Below are 16,022 nucleotides of genomic sequence, written 5' to 3'. Positions count from 1 at the left end.
TGAAGAGTCTGTAGTTAATGGAAACTTTGTAGTTGTTGGAGAGTATGTGGTTGTTGGAGACACCATAGTTGCTGGAGACTCTGTAGTTGTCGGAGACTCTGAAGTTGTTGGAGAATCTGTGGTTGTTGGAGATTCTGTGGTTGTTGAAGACTCTCTAGTTGTTAGTGACTCTGTAATTGTTGTAATCTCTGTAGCTGTTGAAGAGTTTGTAATTATTGGAAACTCTGTAGTTGTTGGAGACTCTTTATTTGTTGTGAACTCTGTAGTTTTTGTAAAATCTGTAGATGTTATAAACTCTGTAGTTGTTTGTGACTCTGTCATTGTAATCTCAGTAGTTGTTGAAGACTTTGTGGTTGTTATAAACTCTGTAGTTGTTGGAGACTCTGTGGTTGTTGGGAACACTGTAGTTGTTGGAGATTCTGTAGTTGTTGGAGATTCTGTAGTTGGAGGCTCTGAAGTTTTTGGAGAATCTGTAGTTGTTGGAGATTTTCTGGTTGTTGGAGACTCAGTAGTTGTTAGTGACTCTGTAATTGTTGTAATTTCTGCAGTTGGAGATTCTGTAGTTGTTGGAGACTCTGAAGTTTTTGGAGAATCTGTAGTTATTGGAAACTCCGTAGTTGTTGGAGACTCTCTATTTGTGGTAGACTCTGTGGTTGTTATAAACTCTGTAGTTGTTGGAGACTCTGTGGTTGTTGGAAACACTGTAGTTGTTGGAGATTCTGTAGTTGTTGGAGATTCCATGGTTGTTAGAGAATTTGACGTTGTTGGAGACTCTGTAGATGTTAGTGACTCTGTAATTGTTGTAATTTCTGTAGTTGTTGGAGACTCTGAAGTTTTTGGAGAATCTGTAGTTATTGGAAAGTCCGTAGTTGTTGGAGACTCTCTATTTGTGGTAGACTCTGTGGTTGTTATAAACTCTGTAGTTGTTGGAGACTCTGTGGTTGTTATAAACTCTGTAGTTGTTGGAGACTCTGTGGTTGTTGGAAACATCGTAGTTGTTGGAGATTCTGTAGTTGTTGGAGATTCTATGGTTGTTAGAGAGTTTGACGTTGTTGGAGACTCTGTAGATGTTAGTGACTCTGTAATTGTTGTAATTTCTGTAGTTGTTGGAGACTCTGAAGTTTTTGGAGAATCTGTAGTTATTGGAAACTCCGTAGTTGTTGGAGACTCTCTATTTGTGGTAGACTCTGTGGTTGTTATAAACTCTGTAGTTGTTGGAGACTCTGTGGTTGTTGGAAACACCATAGTTGTTGGAGATTCTGTAGTTGTTGGAGATTCTATGGTTGTTAGAGAATTTGATGTTGTTGGAGACTCTGTAGACGTTAGTGACTCTGTAATTGTTGTAATTTCTGTAGTTGTTGGAGATTCTGTAGTTGTTGGAGACTCTGAAGTTTTTGGAGAATCTGTAGTTATTGGAAACTCTGTAGTTGTTGGAGATTCTGTAGTTGTTGGAGATTCTATGGTTGTTAGAGAATTTGATGTTGTTGGAGACTCTGTAGACGTTAGTGACTCTGTAATTGTTGTAATTTCTGTAGTTGTTGGAGAATCTGTAGTTATTGGAAACTCCGTAGTTGTTGGAGACTCTCTTTTTGTGGTAGACTCTGTAGTTATTTTAAACTCTGTAGTTGATGGTGACTGTGTAGTTTTTGTAAGCTCTGTGGTTGTTGGTGGCTCTGTAGTTATTGTAAACTCTGTAGTTGTTGGAAGCTCTGTGGTTGTTTGAGTTTTAGTACTTGTTTGTGGCTCGATGGTTGATATTAGTTCTGTGGGTTTTGAAAGTGCTCTAGTTGTTGTAGATTTAGTGGTTGTTACAGACTCTGGTGTTAGAGATTCAGTGGTACTTTTTGGCTCTATGGTTGTTGGAGGCTGTGTGGTGGTCAGTACCCCTGTGGTTGTCGGCTCACTACTAGTAATTGGTGGGGTAGTGGTTGTACTGGAGTTTATTCTATCACCTGGAGTTTAAAATAAAAAAAAAACATTACATTTTTCATTCTTAATGTCTCTAAATATCTCATATATTGGTTTAGCATTTCTGGTAGCATTTTACATGTGCGCTAATTTACTGTAATTCAGTCATTAGCCAGCTCCTCCTCACACCAAAATCAAAGACTGAAAGTTGAGTTATTTCTTATTGTAAAATATAATGATCTTGCAATTGGTTAAAAAAAACTCTTACTTTTCTTGAAATCACTGCATTTCTTGGGTGTGAGGAAGTACCTACATGCAGCATTGATGTCTAAACAGCAAACTATGGGTCCATACTGATGTCATATTGATGGTCCAATATCTCAATATATGATGGGATAGGTTGATGCACATTTAAAAGCACAGTAACCAAAAAATAGACTTTTAGCATATGGCCTGCACTGAGTCTCAATATACTGTTTGATTAAAGAAGTGAGTTTGAGCTTAGGCGAGGAAGCTTCACTTACGTGTCGTCAAAGTGTCTGAGACAACTGTCGTATAGGGAGTTTGTGCTCCGGCATCCGCACACAAGGCTGTATATGGAAAACACAGATAAGACATTCACAATAATGTTAGTGAATATGTTTCTTCTATGGACCAGTTTTTAATTATTCTGTCCCATTTATATCACTAACCTACAGATGTAGCAGAGCTAAATTTGTCATGCACTTGTATATTTCACTGTGCATTGAGTTGTGTTTATGCCCTAATATAATGCAATGGATTTACCTGCAACCTGAAGAAAAACATCAGTGCCATGGAATATACCCGGATATACTGTGTTGTCAGCTATTTAAGGTTCCTGGCCAATTGTAGGGTCCTTACATTGAAATTGCTGAAAGTTTCCTCCCCAATGATCTTTGTCAACAAAACAATTTTTTCCGTCATGTATAACAGAAACAAACGAAACCGTTATTTGGCCCCATAGATGTGTATTAGGATGGAGCAAAATGAAATGCCTCTTAAAGGCGCCTTAAACTTTGTCATAATAGAACCTATAACTGAATTCCCTAAGGCCAATGCGAACCCGCCCTTAGAACGCTCCTGCACTGTCATAAGCTCCATATTTTAGAGCAGGCATTCTCAACCTGTGGCCCTCCAGCTGTTGCAAAACTACAACTCCCATCATTTCCGGACAGCCTACAGAATGGCATGGTGGGAGTTGTAGTTTTACAACAGCTGGTGGGCTGCAGGTTGAGCATCTCTGTTTTAGGCTCTTTAACCCCTTTTTGTTTACTCCACACTGTTTCATTTAAAGTGTGGCAGTTCCAGGCAGTGACCAGTAGAAGGCGCTGCTCACATGGTTATATTGTATCATTCTGGTTTTACAATGAAGTAGATACATATATATATATATTTTTTTTTTTATTAAAGTTTAACTTCACCCATACACTGTATTGATCCCCAAAATATCCTCAATATCATACAGAGAACCTGAAAGCTCAGATAAGTGGAACTGTTTGTTGGGGTCCTAATACAGGACCATACAGGACCACCCTTTTGTCTGGGATGCAACCACTTTTTATTGAAATGACATGCACACCATTAAATCTGCAGTACTGTGTATGGACTGTATTATACAGCTCCCCATATCTCAGCTTCCTGGAGGGAATATAGGTTTTCATCCCTTCTATAGAGGGCGCTCTTCTTATATGACCTTTATGGTAGTCACTTACCTGCTAGAAAAAGCCAGAGAAGGGATTGTACCTTCCAGTACATTTTGAGGCTGGAGTCTCAGACTTTTCATTCAGTGCCTCCAGGATCTGTCAGGGTTAAAGGGAGACTCTGCAGTTAAGATCAGGCATGTGCTAACTAAATAACACGGAAAATACACATGAAGTGTAACACAGGAGTGCAGAAGTACCATGCACAGATCCCACATTGCCCAGCATTATCTATGTAAGAGTCCTTCAACACAGAACACGTGATATAGCGTGACGTTCATCTCCTACATATGTAAACGTATCTATCCGTGTTTATCCCCCAAAAATCTGCACGTTTTCTAGAGCTCAACCTGATTACACAGCGAGATGTTCTGTCAGCACTATCTATGCATCTGACATCTATCTATTATCTATCTCTATCAATCATCTATCTATCTATCTCTTATCTCCTAAAGCTTTATTGGCAGGTTCAAAATTATACATTAGTATTGCCAAAGCATGTGGGAAATAGGGGGTTGAGAAATGGGGACACACCCGGGGTCGGTGTATAGGAGTCCATGGTGTATGATGACGGAGGGGTGCGGACACACCCCGGGTAAGGGTATCGGAGTCCATGGCATATCAGGCTCCTCTCAGGCTGTGGCAGGCACTGATATATTGTGCTGCTATGTCCACAGTGTTCTCTTCCTCTCCCAGCAGGATCGGCAGCTTCTCTTTCTCCTCCATGGAGCTGAAGTCTGGGCAGAGATCAGACAGTCTCCTAAAATGGATGTCCCTCACTGCTGAGTATTTGGGACAGTATATCAGGAAGTGGGCCTCATCCTTCACCGCCTCCAGGTGGCCCTGCTGGCAGAGTCTGCTTTCTCTAGGCATGTAGTTCTGTCGATGCCGTCCGGATTCAACGGCCAGGCTGTGGGCGCTCAGTCTGTAGCGGCTCAGGAATTTTCCGCTCCCTGGGGTTCGCTAGTTTCTCCAGATATGGGGCCAGTTTGTAGTCTCTCTGCAGGCTCTGGTACACCGTCAGCTTCTGGGATGCTCTCACCTCCTTCCTCCATTCACTGACGCATTCCTCTTGTCTCTTGTTTACTGTGTTCCCGATCCCGGCTTTTGTGAGGTGGTGTGGGGTGACTATCTGGTCGGGCTGGGTTCCAGTAAGTTGATTTTGGGGCTTTGCCTTGCCTGGGATACCTTGGCTTTATGGTGATGGGAGCCTTCATTACTACCATGTAGATGGCCCCAGAATGATAGCGCTCTCTTCTGGGTTGTAGTAGGAGGACTCAGGTGGTGGTATGTAGGCCGCACAGAGGTAGATGTCGGACTGGGAGGTTAGGATGTATTGGTCACTGGTCTGATCCAGATTTGGCTGTTTCCCCATTTCACTGGTCTGATCTGCTCATGGAAGCTCCAGTTTATACCACACTAGTATTCCTCCTGAACAGCGGCCAAGTTTGGTGGTGTATCCAGTGGGTGCAGGGACTCACTCTCTGCCTTAGTCCATGTTTCTAGAAGGATTTGAGTGTCAATGTTTCTCAAACTGTGGGTGAAGTCCTTATCATTTACTTTACATCCAAAGGCTGACACGTTCAGACCTTGGATGTTCCAGCTGCTGGTTATAAAGGATGTGATAGCGGGTCCTTACACCTTGTAATGAGCGGGATTCATAGGACAAGCTGGGGGTCTGACTGGTCCTGGTATGATAGATAACACTTGTGTTGTCCAGTCACTTGAATGTTCTACATAAAGTTCTGAGCAGGTTTTTTTTTATCTCGTGTAGGTCTCTGCTCTGTATTTCTCTGTGTGAGGCGGGTGGTTTCCTCCATGGTTTTTGCCTCTGGTGGCCCGCGTTGGGGTACAGGGCCTTGTTTCCTGTTTGTGGTGTGGCGTTTGATACTTGAGGTCTTTGTGTTGTCGATGGACTTTCCCTGTTGTCTCCAAATTGGCCTGTGTAGGGTCTAGGCCGGGGGGTTCTGTTTAGTACAATGTCCTTACTTTTCTTTGGCCAGGAGACTGACTCCTTGCTTATTGATGTGTTTGCTGTCATATAGAGGAAGGTGGTCGATGCCGGGTGTTGTGCCGGGGGGACGTTTGGCACAGAGCTGATCTTAGATGCTAGTTCAGTGTTAATGGTTTGGATGGTATCGTTGGGCACATCCTTTCTGGGCAGCAGGGATGACACTGTTATTTTACTGGCTGGGGACTTCTGTTGTGCAGTTTTTGGCCGCTGGGTCAGCTGTTCCGCGATCTGCTGCTGATGGTCTGGAAGGTTGTTTGTACCCGTATGTATGATGATATTGGTCAGATTGGTGAAGTGTGGATCGCTGATAACTGCTGTGACTTGTTCGATTGTTGCACAATAAATTTTTTGATCCCTTTCTTTTGAGAAAATAAGATAAATTGAGAACAGTTTCTGAAAATACCGGGTGTTGGGTGGGAAACATCCCATCTAAAGCCTCAGGGGGTCTTTGGGGGTTGTCTCTGGTCTTCTTCTTTTTTGGGCCAGGTTTTTTATATGAGGAATGGTTCCTTCAAACTGTGTTAAGTTGTCCTCATTGCCTTGCATCATGATGGCGCCGGTGTTGTATAGATTTATGGTGAGTACCGTGTCCTCCTCATCCCCTGTTTCCTTTATCCTGATCTGTCGGCCCCTGTTGATGCCGCGCTTTGTTACGTTAATATAATGTCTGCAAAAGGCTGTGTGCCAGCCAGGCGGCTTCTCTGTGAAGAACACTACCTCTGTTTTCCTCCTCTGTGGCTCCTTATAATGGTGGCATCTTTTACAGCTTTCCTTTCCTCAGCCCTTCTGAGTATGTTACCTCAGGGATGTCCCCCTGCTGGCTGAGGCTTGTGTCTTTTCCTCATCTACATTGATGGACATTCCTTGTTCCAAATTGTGGTTTTCTGTTTCTTAAATGATATTCTTATTTCTATGGCGTTTGGTCTCTAGCAGTTTCTAGTGAGGTTGTGGGGGTTTGGTGTTTGGAGCTCTTACCTGTGGTGCTCAGTTCTCTGGACTCTGGAGGATGATGGTGCTCGCTGTCTGTAGTCTGTCCTGTTAATTGCCGTCTGTCCATACGTTTTTCCTTTTTCATGAAGAGCTTTAGTCCTGCTTGCTTCTGTATCCCATGGAGTCGATATTTCCCAGATTTTGTCTTAAAATTTGCTCATTACAAGGTATAAAGTGATGAAAACTCAGGACCTCATGTTCAGTGCTGCTTACTCCTGGGCTGCTGGGGTCTATCTATCTATCTATCTATCTATCTATCTATCTATCTATCTATCTATCTATCTATCTATCTATCTATCTATCTATCTATCTATCTATCTATATCTCCTGTCTGTCTATCTATCTATCTATCTATCTATCTATCTATCTATCTATCATATCTATCTATCTATCTATCAATATCTATCTATCTATCTATCCATCTGTATATCTATCTATCTATCTATCTATCTATCTCATATCTATCTTTCCATCTCCTATCTATTATCTATATCTATCACCATTTTACCTCTCACAGGTCCTTTGCTGATCATTCTGCAGGTCGCTGGACTCGTGTGAATAGGTTTCTCTGTTCTCCGCATTAACACGATTTGCTTAGGGATTCTTTCCTATTTGCATCTGTGTCGATTTACCTTATTCCTATGCAAAACCCAGAAAGCTCCCTTCTCCCTGACGTGGAGTCTCTCTGGAGGTCACCAGAAGGCATGGCAAAACCTCCCTGAGCCTCCCGGACAGTTAGGGTAAATTCACAAGCTGCAGATTTTATGCAAAATCTTCTGTAACTTTCTCCTTAATGTGAATGGGGTTTGTAGAAATCCATAGAGGCATGGAGCAGGAGTTCACTAGCTCAGGTTTTTGCAATAAATCTGCAGCGTGTGAATTTCTCCTTATATATTAGATAATGGTAAAATCCTGGGAAGTCGCAGATTCTTCATTTATAATTTAGTCGGGTCTTTGGTTCTCGTCGCTCCCTCCACTTTCTAACAGACAGGAGAAGCCGGATGGATGACATTGTGCTACAGGATTAGAGAGGTCCTGTCACCATTCCTGACATGTCGGTTAATTAATGTTATATTCACTGACAGTAAACAGAGATCTTTAAAAATGGTGATCAATTGAATCACAAAAGATGTTTTTTCTTAATTAAACGTGATTAATTATGTTTAAGCTCCTGTGCAGTCTGCACCCAGATGAGATAATCGTATGCGAGACCAAACTAATATTGGCAGGAATGCCACCTGCTAATTCTGCGGCCGCCGGTGACATCAGCGGATGCTCAGGTGACATTGGGTCATGTAGTGAAAAACAAGCTGCGCTACTTACGAAATGGCCTCGGGTGCAGAAATGCTGCCAGATCTGAGTACAGTGAGGGGGAAGAAAGTATCCTGCTACGTGACCATTCATCCCCGGCCATGATCACCGATTGGACCTTCAACCCCTCCAATCCGAGGCAGCAGACATGGGCACCGCTGCTTAAAGGGTTCCACTAGAGCCACGTCTGTCCACAGGTTGTGTGTGGTATTGAAACTCAGTTCCATTGCAGTGAATGGGCAAGAGCTGCCATATCCCACACAACCTATTTCCAGGCATGGCGCGGTTCTTGGATGAAAGCAGCCTCGTTTTTCAAATTTTATGCAAGCCCTTAAACAATGTTGCTCCCTCACATCTAACAACCCCCATCAAATACAACAGCCCCCAGTCTATATCAAAGGCCATTCAGTGCCGGGTATTGAACAATGAAGAGGCTTCGGAGGGAGAAACGGCCTTGGAAGGAATCACAACTCTCTGAAAGATGCTGGGAATATTGGGAAGTGCACGATATGATCAGTAATAGAGTGGGGGGGGGGGGGGGCCATATGGTCCATACTACACCAGGGGTCACTAACTTTCCAAAATGTCACCAAATCTTACATTTAAAGCCAAATTTACCATTAAATATAAACTACATATTTAAAATACACTAATGAACAGAGTGATTTGTACTGCACAATACAGCGGCCCCTCAAGTTACCATATTAATTGGTTCCAGGACGACCATTGTATGTTGAGTAATCGGTTCCAAAGCCCCAAAATGTCATCCAAGATAAAGTGAAGATGAAGATTTAAGAAAAATAAGCAGATAACTAAGATAAAACTAGTCCTTACATATAAGGGCTCATGCACACAAACGTTTTTTGTGTTCCGTATATGGGCCGTATTTGATTCCGTATACGGAACCATTCATTTCAATGGGTTAGCAAAAGATGCGGACAGCACACAGAGTTGGCCCCGCAAAAATTACGAGTCCTGTCCTCAGGGCCAGTGCTACCATAAGGCAGACCAAGCGGCCGCCTTAGGGCACACCCTGGGGAGGGCGGAAAAATGTGGCATGGGGGTCTGTTGGCTGACATTGGGGGCTGATGGCTGGGGGATGATGTCTGACATGGGGTTTTGATCTGAGGTCTGATTAACATTGGGGGTCTGACCTGAGGTGTAATGGAAAATATTTTTTTCTTATTACCCTCCTCTAAAACCTAGGTGTGCCTTAGAGGGCGAAAAATATGGTCCTTAAACCTGTCTGAAGCAGAGAGAAGATACCAGGACCACAGAGAGGAGAAGCGTGGGGGGGGGGGGGGGGGGCACCAAAATGTAGCTTTGCTTGTGTTGGCAAACATCCTTGCACCGGCCCTGCCTGTCCTATTCTTGTCCGTTTTGCGGACAAGAATAGGCATTTCTATAAAGGGCCTCCTGTTCCGTTCCACAAGTTGCAAAAGGCACACGGGCCGCCTCCGCGATTTGCGGACTGCCAAAAACGGCACGATCTTGTGCATGAGCCCTAACAGTCAGGAATAGCTGCAAACTAGCAACTAATCCGGCTGTTTTACCAGAGAAGGGGCCTGGAGTGGTTGGGTCTGAGTCTGAGACATTGTATGTTGAGTCTGGTTTCAACTTATGTTGGGTCAGAAAATACCATTGTCTGCTGGAAACATTGTATCCTGACGGACACTGTGATATTGAGACTGATACATACAGTAATATACAGAGTGATACATATATTTCTAATATACATAGGACAAGTTGGGGCAATGGTGTTGGAGCCAGCTGACTGGTCTCACGGTATACACTTACATATACAGGACACGGAGTGAACCAGACACAAGCCATCTCTGCCCCAGTAACTGCTGGTCTAAAGGGAATCCTATCCATTAGTCAGTTACCTCTGGCACACACATAGGACAGAGTCCGGTCAGTGTCATGTCACACACATAGCGCAGAGTCCGGCCAGTGTCATGTCACACACATAGCGCAGAGTCCGGCCAGTGTCATGTCACGCACATAGGACAGAGTCCGGTCAGTGTCATGTCACACACATAGCGCAGAGTCCGGCCAGTGTCATTTCACACACATAGCGCAGAGTCCGGCCAGTGTCATGTCACACACATAGGACAGAGTCCGGCCAGTATCATGTCACACACATAGGACAGAGTCCGGCCAGTGTCATGTCACACACATAGGACAGAGTCCGGCCAGTGTCATGTCACACACATAGCGCAGAGTCCGGCCAGTGTCATGTCACACACATAGGACAGAGTCCGGCCAGTATCATGTCACACACATAGGACAGAGTCCGGCCAGTGTCATGTCACACACATAGGACAGAGTCCGGCCAGTGTCATGTCACACACATAGGACAGAGTCCGGCCAGTGTCATGTCACACACATAGCACAGAGTCCGGTCAGTGTCATGTCACGCACATAGGGCAGAGTCCGGTCAGTGTAATGTCACACACATAGGACAGAGTCCGGTCAGTGTCATGTCACACACATAGGACAGAGTCCGGTCAGTGTAATGTCGCACACATAGGACAGAGTCCGGTCAGTGTCATGTCACACACATAGGATAGAGTCCGGTCAGTGTCATGTCACACACATAGGACAGAGTCCGGTCAGTGTCATGTCACACACATAGGACAGAGTCCGGTCAGTGTCCTGTCACACACATAGCACAGAGTCCGGTCAGTGTCATGTCACACACATAGGACAGAGTCCGGTCAGTGTCATGTCACACACATAGGACAGAGTCCTGTCAGTGTCATGTCACACACATAGGACAGAGTCCGGTCAGTGTCATGTCACGCACATAGGACAGAGTCCGGTCGGTGTCCTGTCACACACATAGCACAGAGTCCGGTCAGTGTCATGTCACACACATAGGGCAGAGTCCGGTCAGTGTCATGTCACACACATAGGGCAGAGTCCGGTCAGTGTCATGTCGCACACATAGGGCAGAGTCCGGTCAGTGTCATGTCACACACATAGCACAGAGTCTGGTCAGTGTCATGTCACACACATAGCACAGAGTCCGGTCAGTGTCATGTCACACACATAGGGCAGAGTCCGGTCAGTGTCATGTCACACACATAGGACAGAGTCCGGTCAGTGTCATGTCGCACACATAGGACAGAGTCCGGTCAGTGTCATGTCACACACATAGGACAGAGTCTGGTCGGTGTCCTGTCACACACATAGCACAGAGTTCGGTCAGTGTCATGTCACACACATAGGGCAGAGTCCGGTCAGTGTCATGTCACACACATAGGACAGAGTCCGGTCAGTGTCATGTCACACACATAGGACAGAGTCCGGTCAGTGTCATGTCACACACATAGGACAGAGTCTGGTCGGTGTCATGTCACACACATAGGACAGAGTCCGGCCAGTGTCATGTCACACACATAGGACAGAGTCCGGTCAGTGTCATGTCACACACATAGGACAGAGTCCGGTCAGTGTCATGTCACACACATAGGACAGAGTCCGGTCAGTGTCATGTCACACACATAGGACAGAGTCCGGCCAGTGTCATGTCACACACATAGGACAGAGTCCGGTCAGTGTCATGTCACACACATAGGACAGAGTCCGGTCAGTGTCATGTCACACACATAGGACAGAGTCCGGTCAGTGTCATGTCACACACATAGGACAGAGTCCGGTCAGTGTCATGTCACACACATAGGACAGAGTCCGGTCAGTGTCATGTCGCACACATAGGACAGCGTCCGGTCAGTGTCATGTCGCACACATAGGACAGAGTCCGGCCAGTGTCATGTCATACACATAGCACAGAGTCCGGTCAGTGTCATGTCACACACATAGGACAGAGTCCGGCCAGTGTCATGTCACACACATAGGACAGAGTCCGGCCAGTATCATGTCACACACATAGGACAGAGTCCGGCCAGTGTCATGTCACGCACATAGGACAGAGTCCGGTCAGTGTCATGTCACGCACATAGGGCAGAGTCCGGTCAGTGTAATGTCACACACATAGGACAGAGTCCGGTCAGTGTAATGTCGCACACATAGGACAGAGTCCGGTCAGTGTCATGTCACACACATAGGATAGAGTCCGGTCAGTGTAATGTCACACACATAGGACAGAGTCCGGTCAGTGTCATGTCACACACATAGGACAGAGTCCGGTCAGTGTCATGTCACACACATAGCACAGAGTCCGGTCAGTGTCATGTCACACACATAGGACACAGTCCTGTCAGTGTCATGTCACACACATAGGACAGAGTCCGGTCAGTGTCATGTCACACACATAGGATAGAGTCCGGTCAGTGTCCTGTCACACACATAGCACAGAGTCCGGTCAGTGTCATGTCACACACATAGGACAGAGTCCGGTCAGTGTCATGTCACACACATAGCACAGAGTCCGGTCAGTGTCATGTCACGCACATAGGACAGAGTCCTGTCAGTGTCATGTCACACACATAGGACAGAGTCCGGTCAGTGTCATGTCACACACATAGCGCAGAGTCCGGCCAGTGTCATGTCACACACATAGGACAGAGTCCGGCCAGTGTCATGTCACACACATAGGACAGAGTCCGGCCAGTGTCATGTCACGCACATAGGACAGAGTCCGGTCAGTGTCATGTCACGCACATAGGGCAGAGTCCGGTCAGTGTAATGTCACGCACATAGGACAGAGTCCTGTCAGTGTCATGTCACACACATAGGATAGAGTCCGGCCAGTGTCATGTCACACACATAGGACAGAGTCCGGCCAGTGTCATGTCACACACATAGGACAGAGTCCGGCCAGTGTCATGTCACACACATAGGACAGAGTCCGGCCAGTGTCATGTCACGCACATAGGACAGAGTCCGGTCAGTGTCATGTCACACACATAGGACAGAGTCCGGTCAGTGTAATGTCGCACACATAGGACAGAGTCCGGTCAGTGTCATGTCACACACATAGGATAGAGTCCGGTCAGTGTCCTGTCACACACATAGGGCAGAGTCCGGCCAGTGTCATGTCACACACATAGGGCAGAGTCCGGTCAGTATCATGTCACACACATAGGACAGAGTCCGGCCAGTGTCATGTCACGCACATAGGACAGAGTCCGGTCAGTGTCATGTCACGCACATAGGGCAGAGTCCGGTCAGTGTAATGTCACGCACATAGGACAGAGTCCTGTCAGTGTCATGTCACACACATAGGACAGAGTCCGGTCAGTGTAATGTCGCACACATAGGACAGAGTCCGGTCAGTGTCATGTCACACACATAGGATAGAGTCCAGTCAGTGTCCTGTCACACACATAGGGCAGAGTCCGGCCAGTGTCATGTCACACACATAGGGCAGAGTCCGGTCAGTATCATGTCACACACATAGGACAGAGTCCGGCCAGTGTCATGTCACGCACATAGGACAGAGTCCGGTCAGTGTCATGTCACGCACATAGGGCAGAGTCCGGTCAGTGTAATGTCACGCACATAGGACAGAGTCCTGTCAGTGTCATGTCACACACATAGGACAGAGTCCGGTCAGTGTAATGTCGCACACATAGGACAGAGTCCGGTCAGTGTCATGTCACACACATAGGATAGAGTCCGGTCAGTGTCCTGTCACACACATAGCACAGAGTCCGGTCAGTGTCATGTCACACACATAGGACAGAGTCCTGTCAGTGTCATGTCACACACATAGGACAGAGTCCGGTCAGTGTCATGTCACGCACATAGGGCAGAGTTCTGGCTGCAGAACCAGTTTCCAGCATTGTCATCCTATAGAAATCCTCCATTGTTCCCTAATAATGCCATTTTCCTTCAGTGAATGAGCAGCAGAGACAAGTGCGTGCACGGTGCAGGTGATCACCATATGTCTTACATACAGAGGCCGTATGGAGCACCTACAGCTCAGATATATCACTGGGCTCCTTTCCTTCCATCCTCACGAATAGCCTTCATCACACCATGAAGATACTGAGGGAGATGTATCAGAACTGGTCGCTATGGGCAACAGCTCCACTTATTCTTTGCTACAATGTTAAATAATGTATCAGTGTTCTCTCTGCCCATATATTAATAATTATACAAAACCTCCTGATATTGTGGACTCCGGAGCAAACTGAGGGGATATTGTAAAACTTATATGGCGAAATATAAAGAAGAGCTGCAGCAAGGGCCGAGAGGCTTGTGCTCCCCTTGTGCCCTTCCACGGTCCATTATAAATGTGCAATCAATAGCTAAACATGTACTGATGTCTTTATATAGATATGATAGGAGGTAGATTAGATTATATAAGTAGATAATATTGATATGATATATCATGGTATTTTGTGAGATGCATTCATCCTATTATAGGTTTATAGACTTCATATATGTTTATTATCAAGTAGTAGTGATCAATTACTTATGTAGAGTACATTCGCTGAACTTGTATGGGCATGTGGTATTATGTGTAGATGGAGAGATACTGTGAACGAATTCATCAATATCACAAAGTAACACTGTGTGATTTATTTTATTGTCTATTTATATAATCTGTGTTAATGCGCCTATATATATATATATAAGACATTTGTACCATTGAACAGGGATAAAACATGGCCTGGGTGAATAAAAGAAAGATAGATAGATAGATAGATAGATAGATAGATAATAGATAGAAAGGTGGATTGATTGATTGATAGAGATAAATAGATAGGTTGATTGATAGATAAATAGATAGATAGATAGATATGAGATAGATGAATAGATACAAATCCATCCTCCATCCTCACCTGTGCAATCCCCGTATTATCCTCCCAGCTGGTAAGTGCGAGGCCCAGCAGGTGAGAATGGCTTAAATAGAGGAGGCAGATCCAACCAGGGACCTGAGCCGCACAATCACATCCCCTTTCACTGCTCACACCTGACACTAGGATGCAGTTGGGACATTAAGTAGCACAGTCATCACCATTATAAAATATACTAAAAGTATGTAAGGAATGATAGAGAGGAGCTGAGACAATGCTAGGCGGGGCCCCGACTCATGTCGCAACTCTAGGGTCAGAGGATGGCACAGTTATCATGGGGCCGGGTCACTGAGGTTAATGGGAAACCAGTGCTGGGTATGAATGGGGCAGACTGCGTCACACAAGGAAGGTCCATGTTAGATCACCTGCACACATTGCGGAATACGCGCAGTTTTTAAGTGCGGATTCCCGTACAGAAAAACCACAGAATATTACAGCACCAGTAAAATGAATGAGATTACACAGACCTCATGTACACGTTACACTTTTTATTCTGTGCAGAAATTGACCTGCCGTGCGGATTTCTAAATCTGCAGCATGTCAATAATGATTGTGGTTTTAGCTGCGGATTTCACCCTTTTCAATGGGAGGTTGAGATCGGCGACAAAATCAAATCTTCGCCAAAAACGGACAGATTAGACATATGTTGGTGCAAATATGCTGCAGAGATGCACAGAAATGAGTGCGGCTCTTACGTGCGTTCTCCTGCACCTGCGTTCAGGTGTCCTTACAATGTAACCAGCGCCTCTAATGTTATATGGCAGACATGAAATCACACACTACATCATGCTGCTCTGGGCCCCTAGGGTGCAGATGGGGGGTTCAAAGTCAGTCTTGTCCTCATTAAAAATGGTGATGAGAACCTGCACAGGGTCTGCAATGTCAGGAAAATAAGATGGGGCCACCAGGACCTCCTCTCCCTGATGATTACAAGAGTAGCAGCTTGACACCTGCTGCCTAAAGGTTCCCAATATTTATTGGAACATCGAAAGTAAAGTAAATGTTTACAAATACACAGAAACAACCACACAGGCTACAGACTGTAATGATGAGGAGGATGATCCTCTTTCTATTATCTGATTTACATCATCGTTGTAGCAAAAATTCAAAACAAAGGTAAGATGATAAATCGATAGATATGAGACAGAAATGAGAGATGGGTGGAGAGATAGATAGATATGCGATAGATAGATAAAGAAAGAAAGATAGATTGGAGTGTAAATGATTCTGTTCACTTTAATATATATTACAGGGCATCTGTCAGCAGTTTTGTACCTATGACACTGGCTGTTGTACGTGCGCTTT

Source organism: Bufo gargarizans, chromosome 7 (assembly GCF_014858855.1).
Source record: "Bufo gargarizans isolate SCDJY-AF-19 chromosome 7, ASM1485885v1, whole genome shotgun sequence".
Classification (NCBI taxonomy): domain Eukaryota; kingdom Metazoa; phylum Chordata; class Amphibia; order Anura; family Bufonidae; genus Bufo; species Bufo gargarizans.
This window is presented reverse-complemented; position numbering follows the sequence as displayed.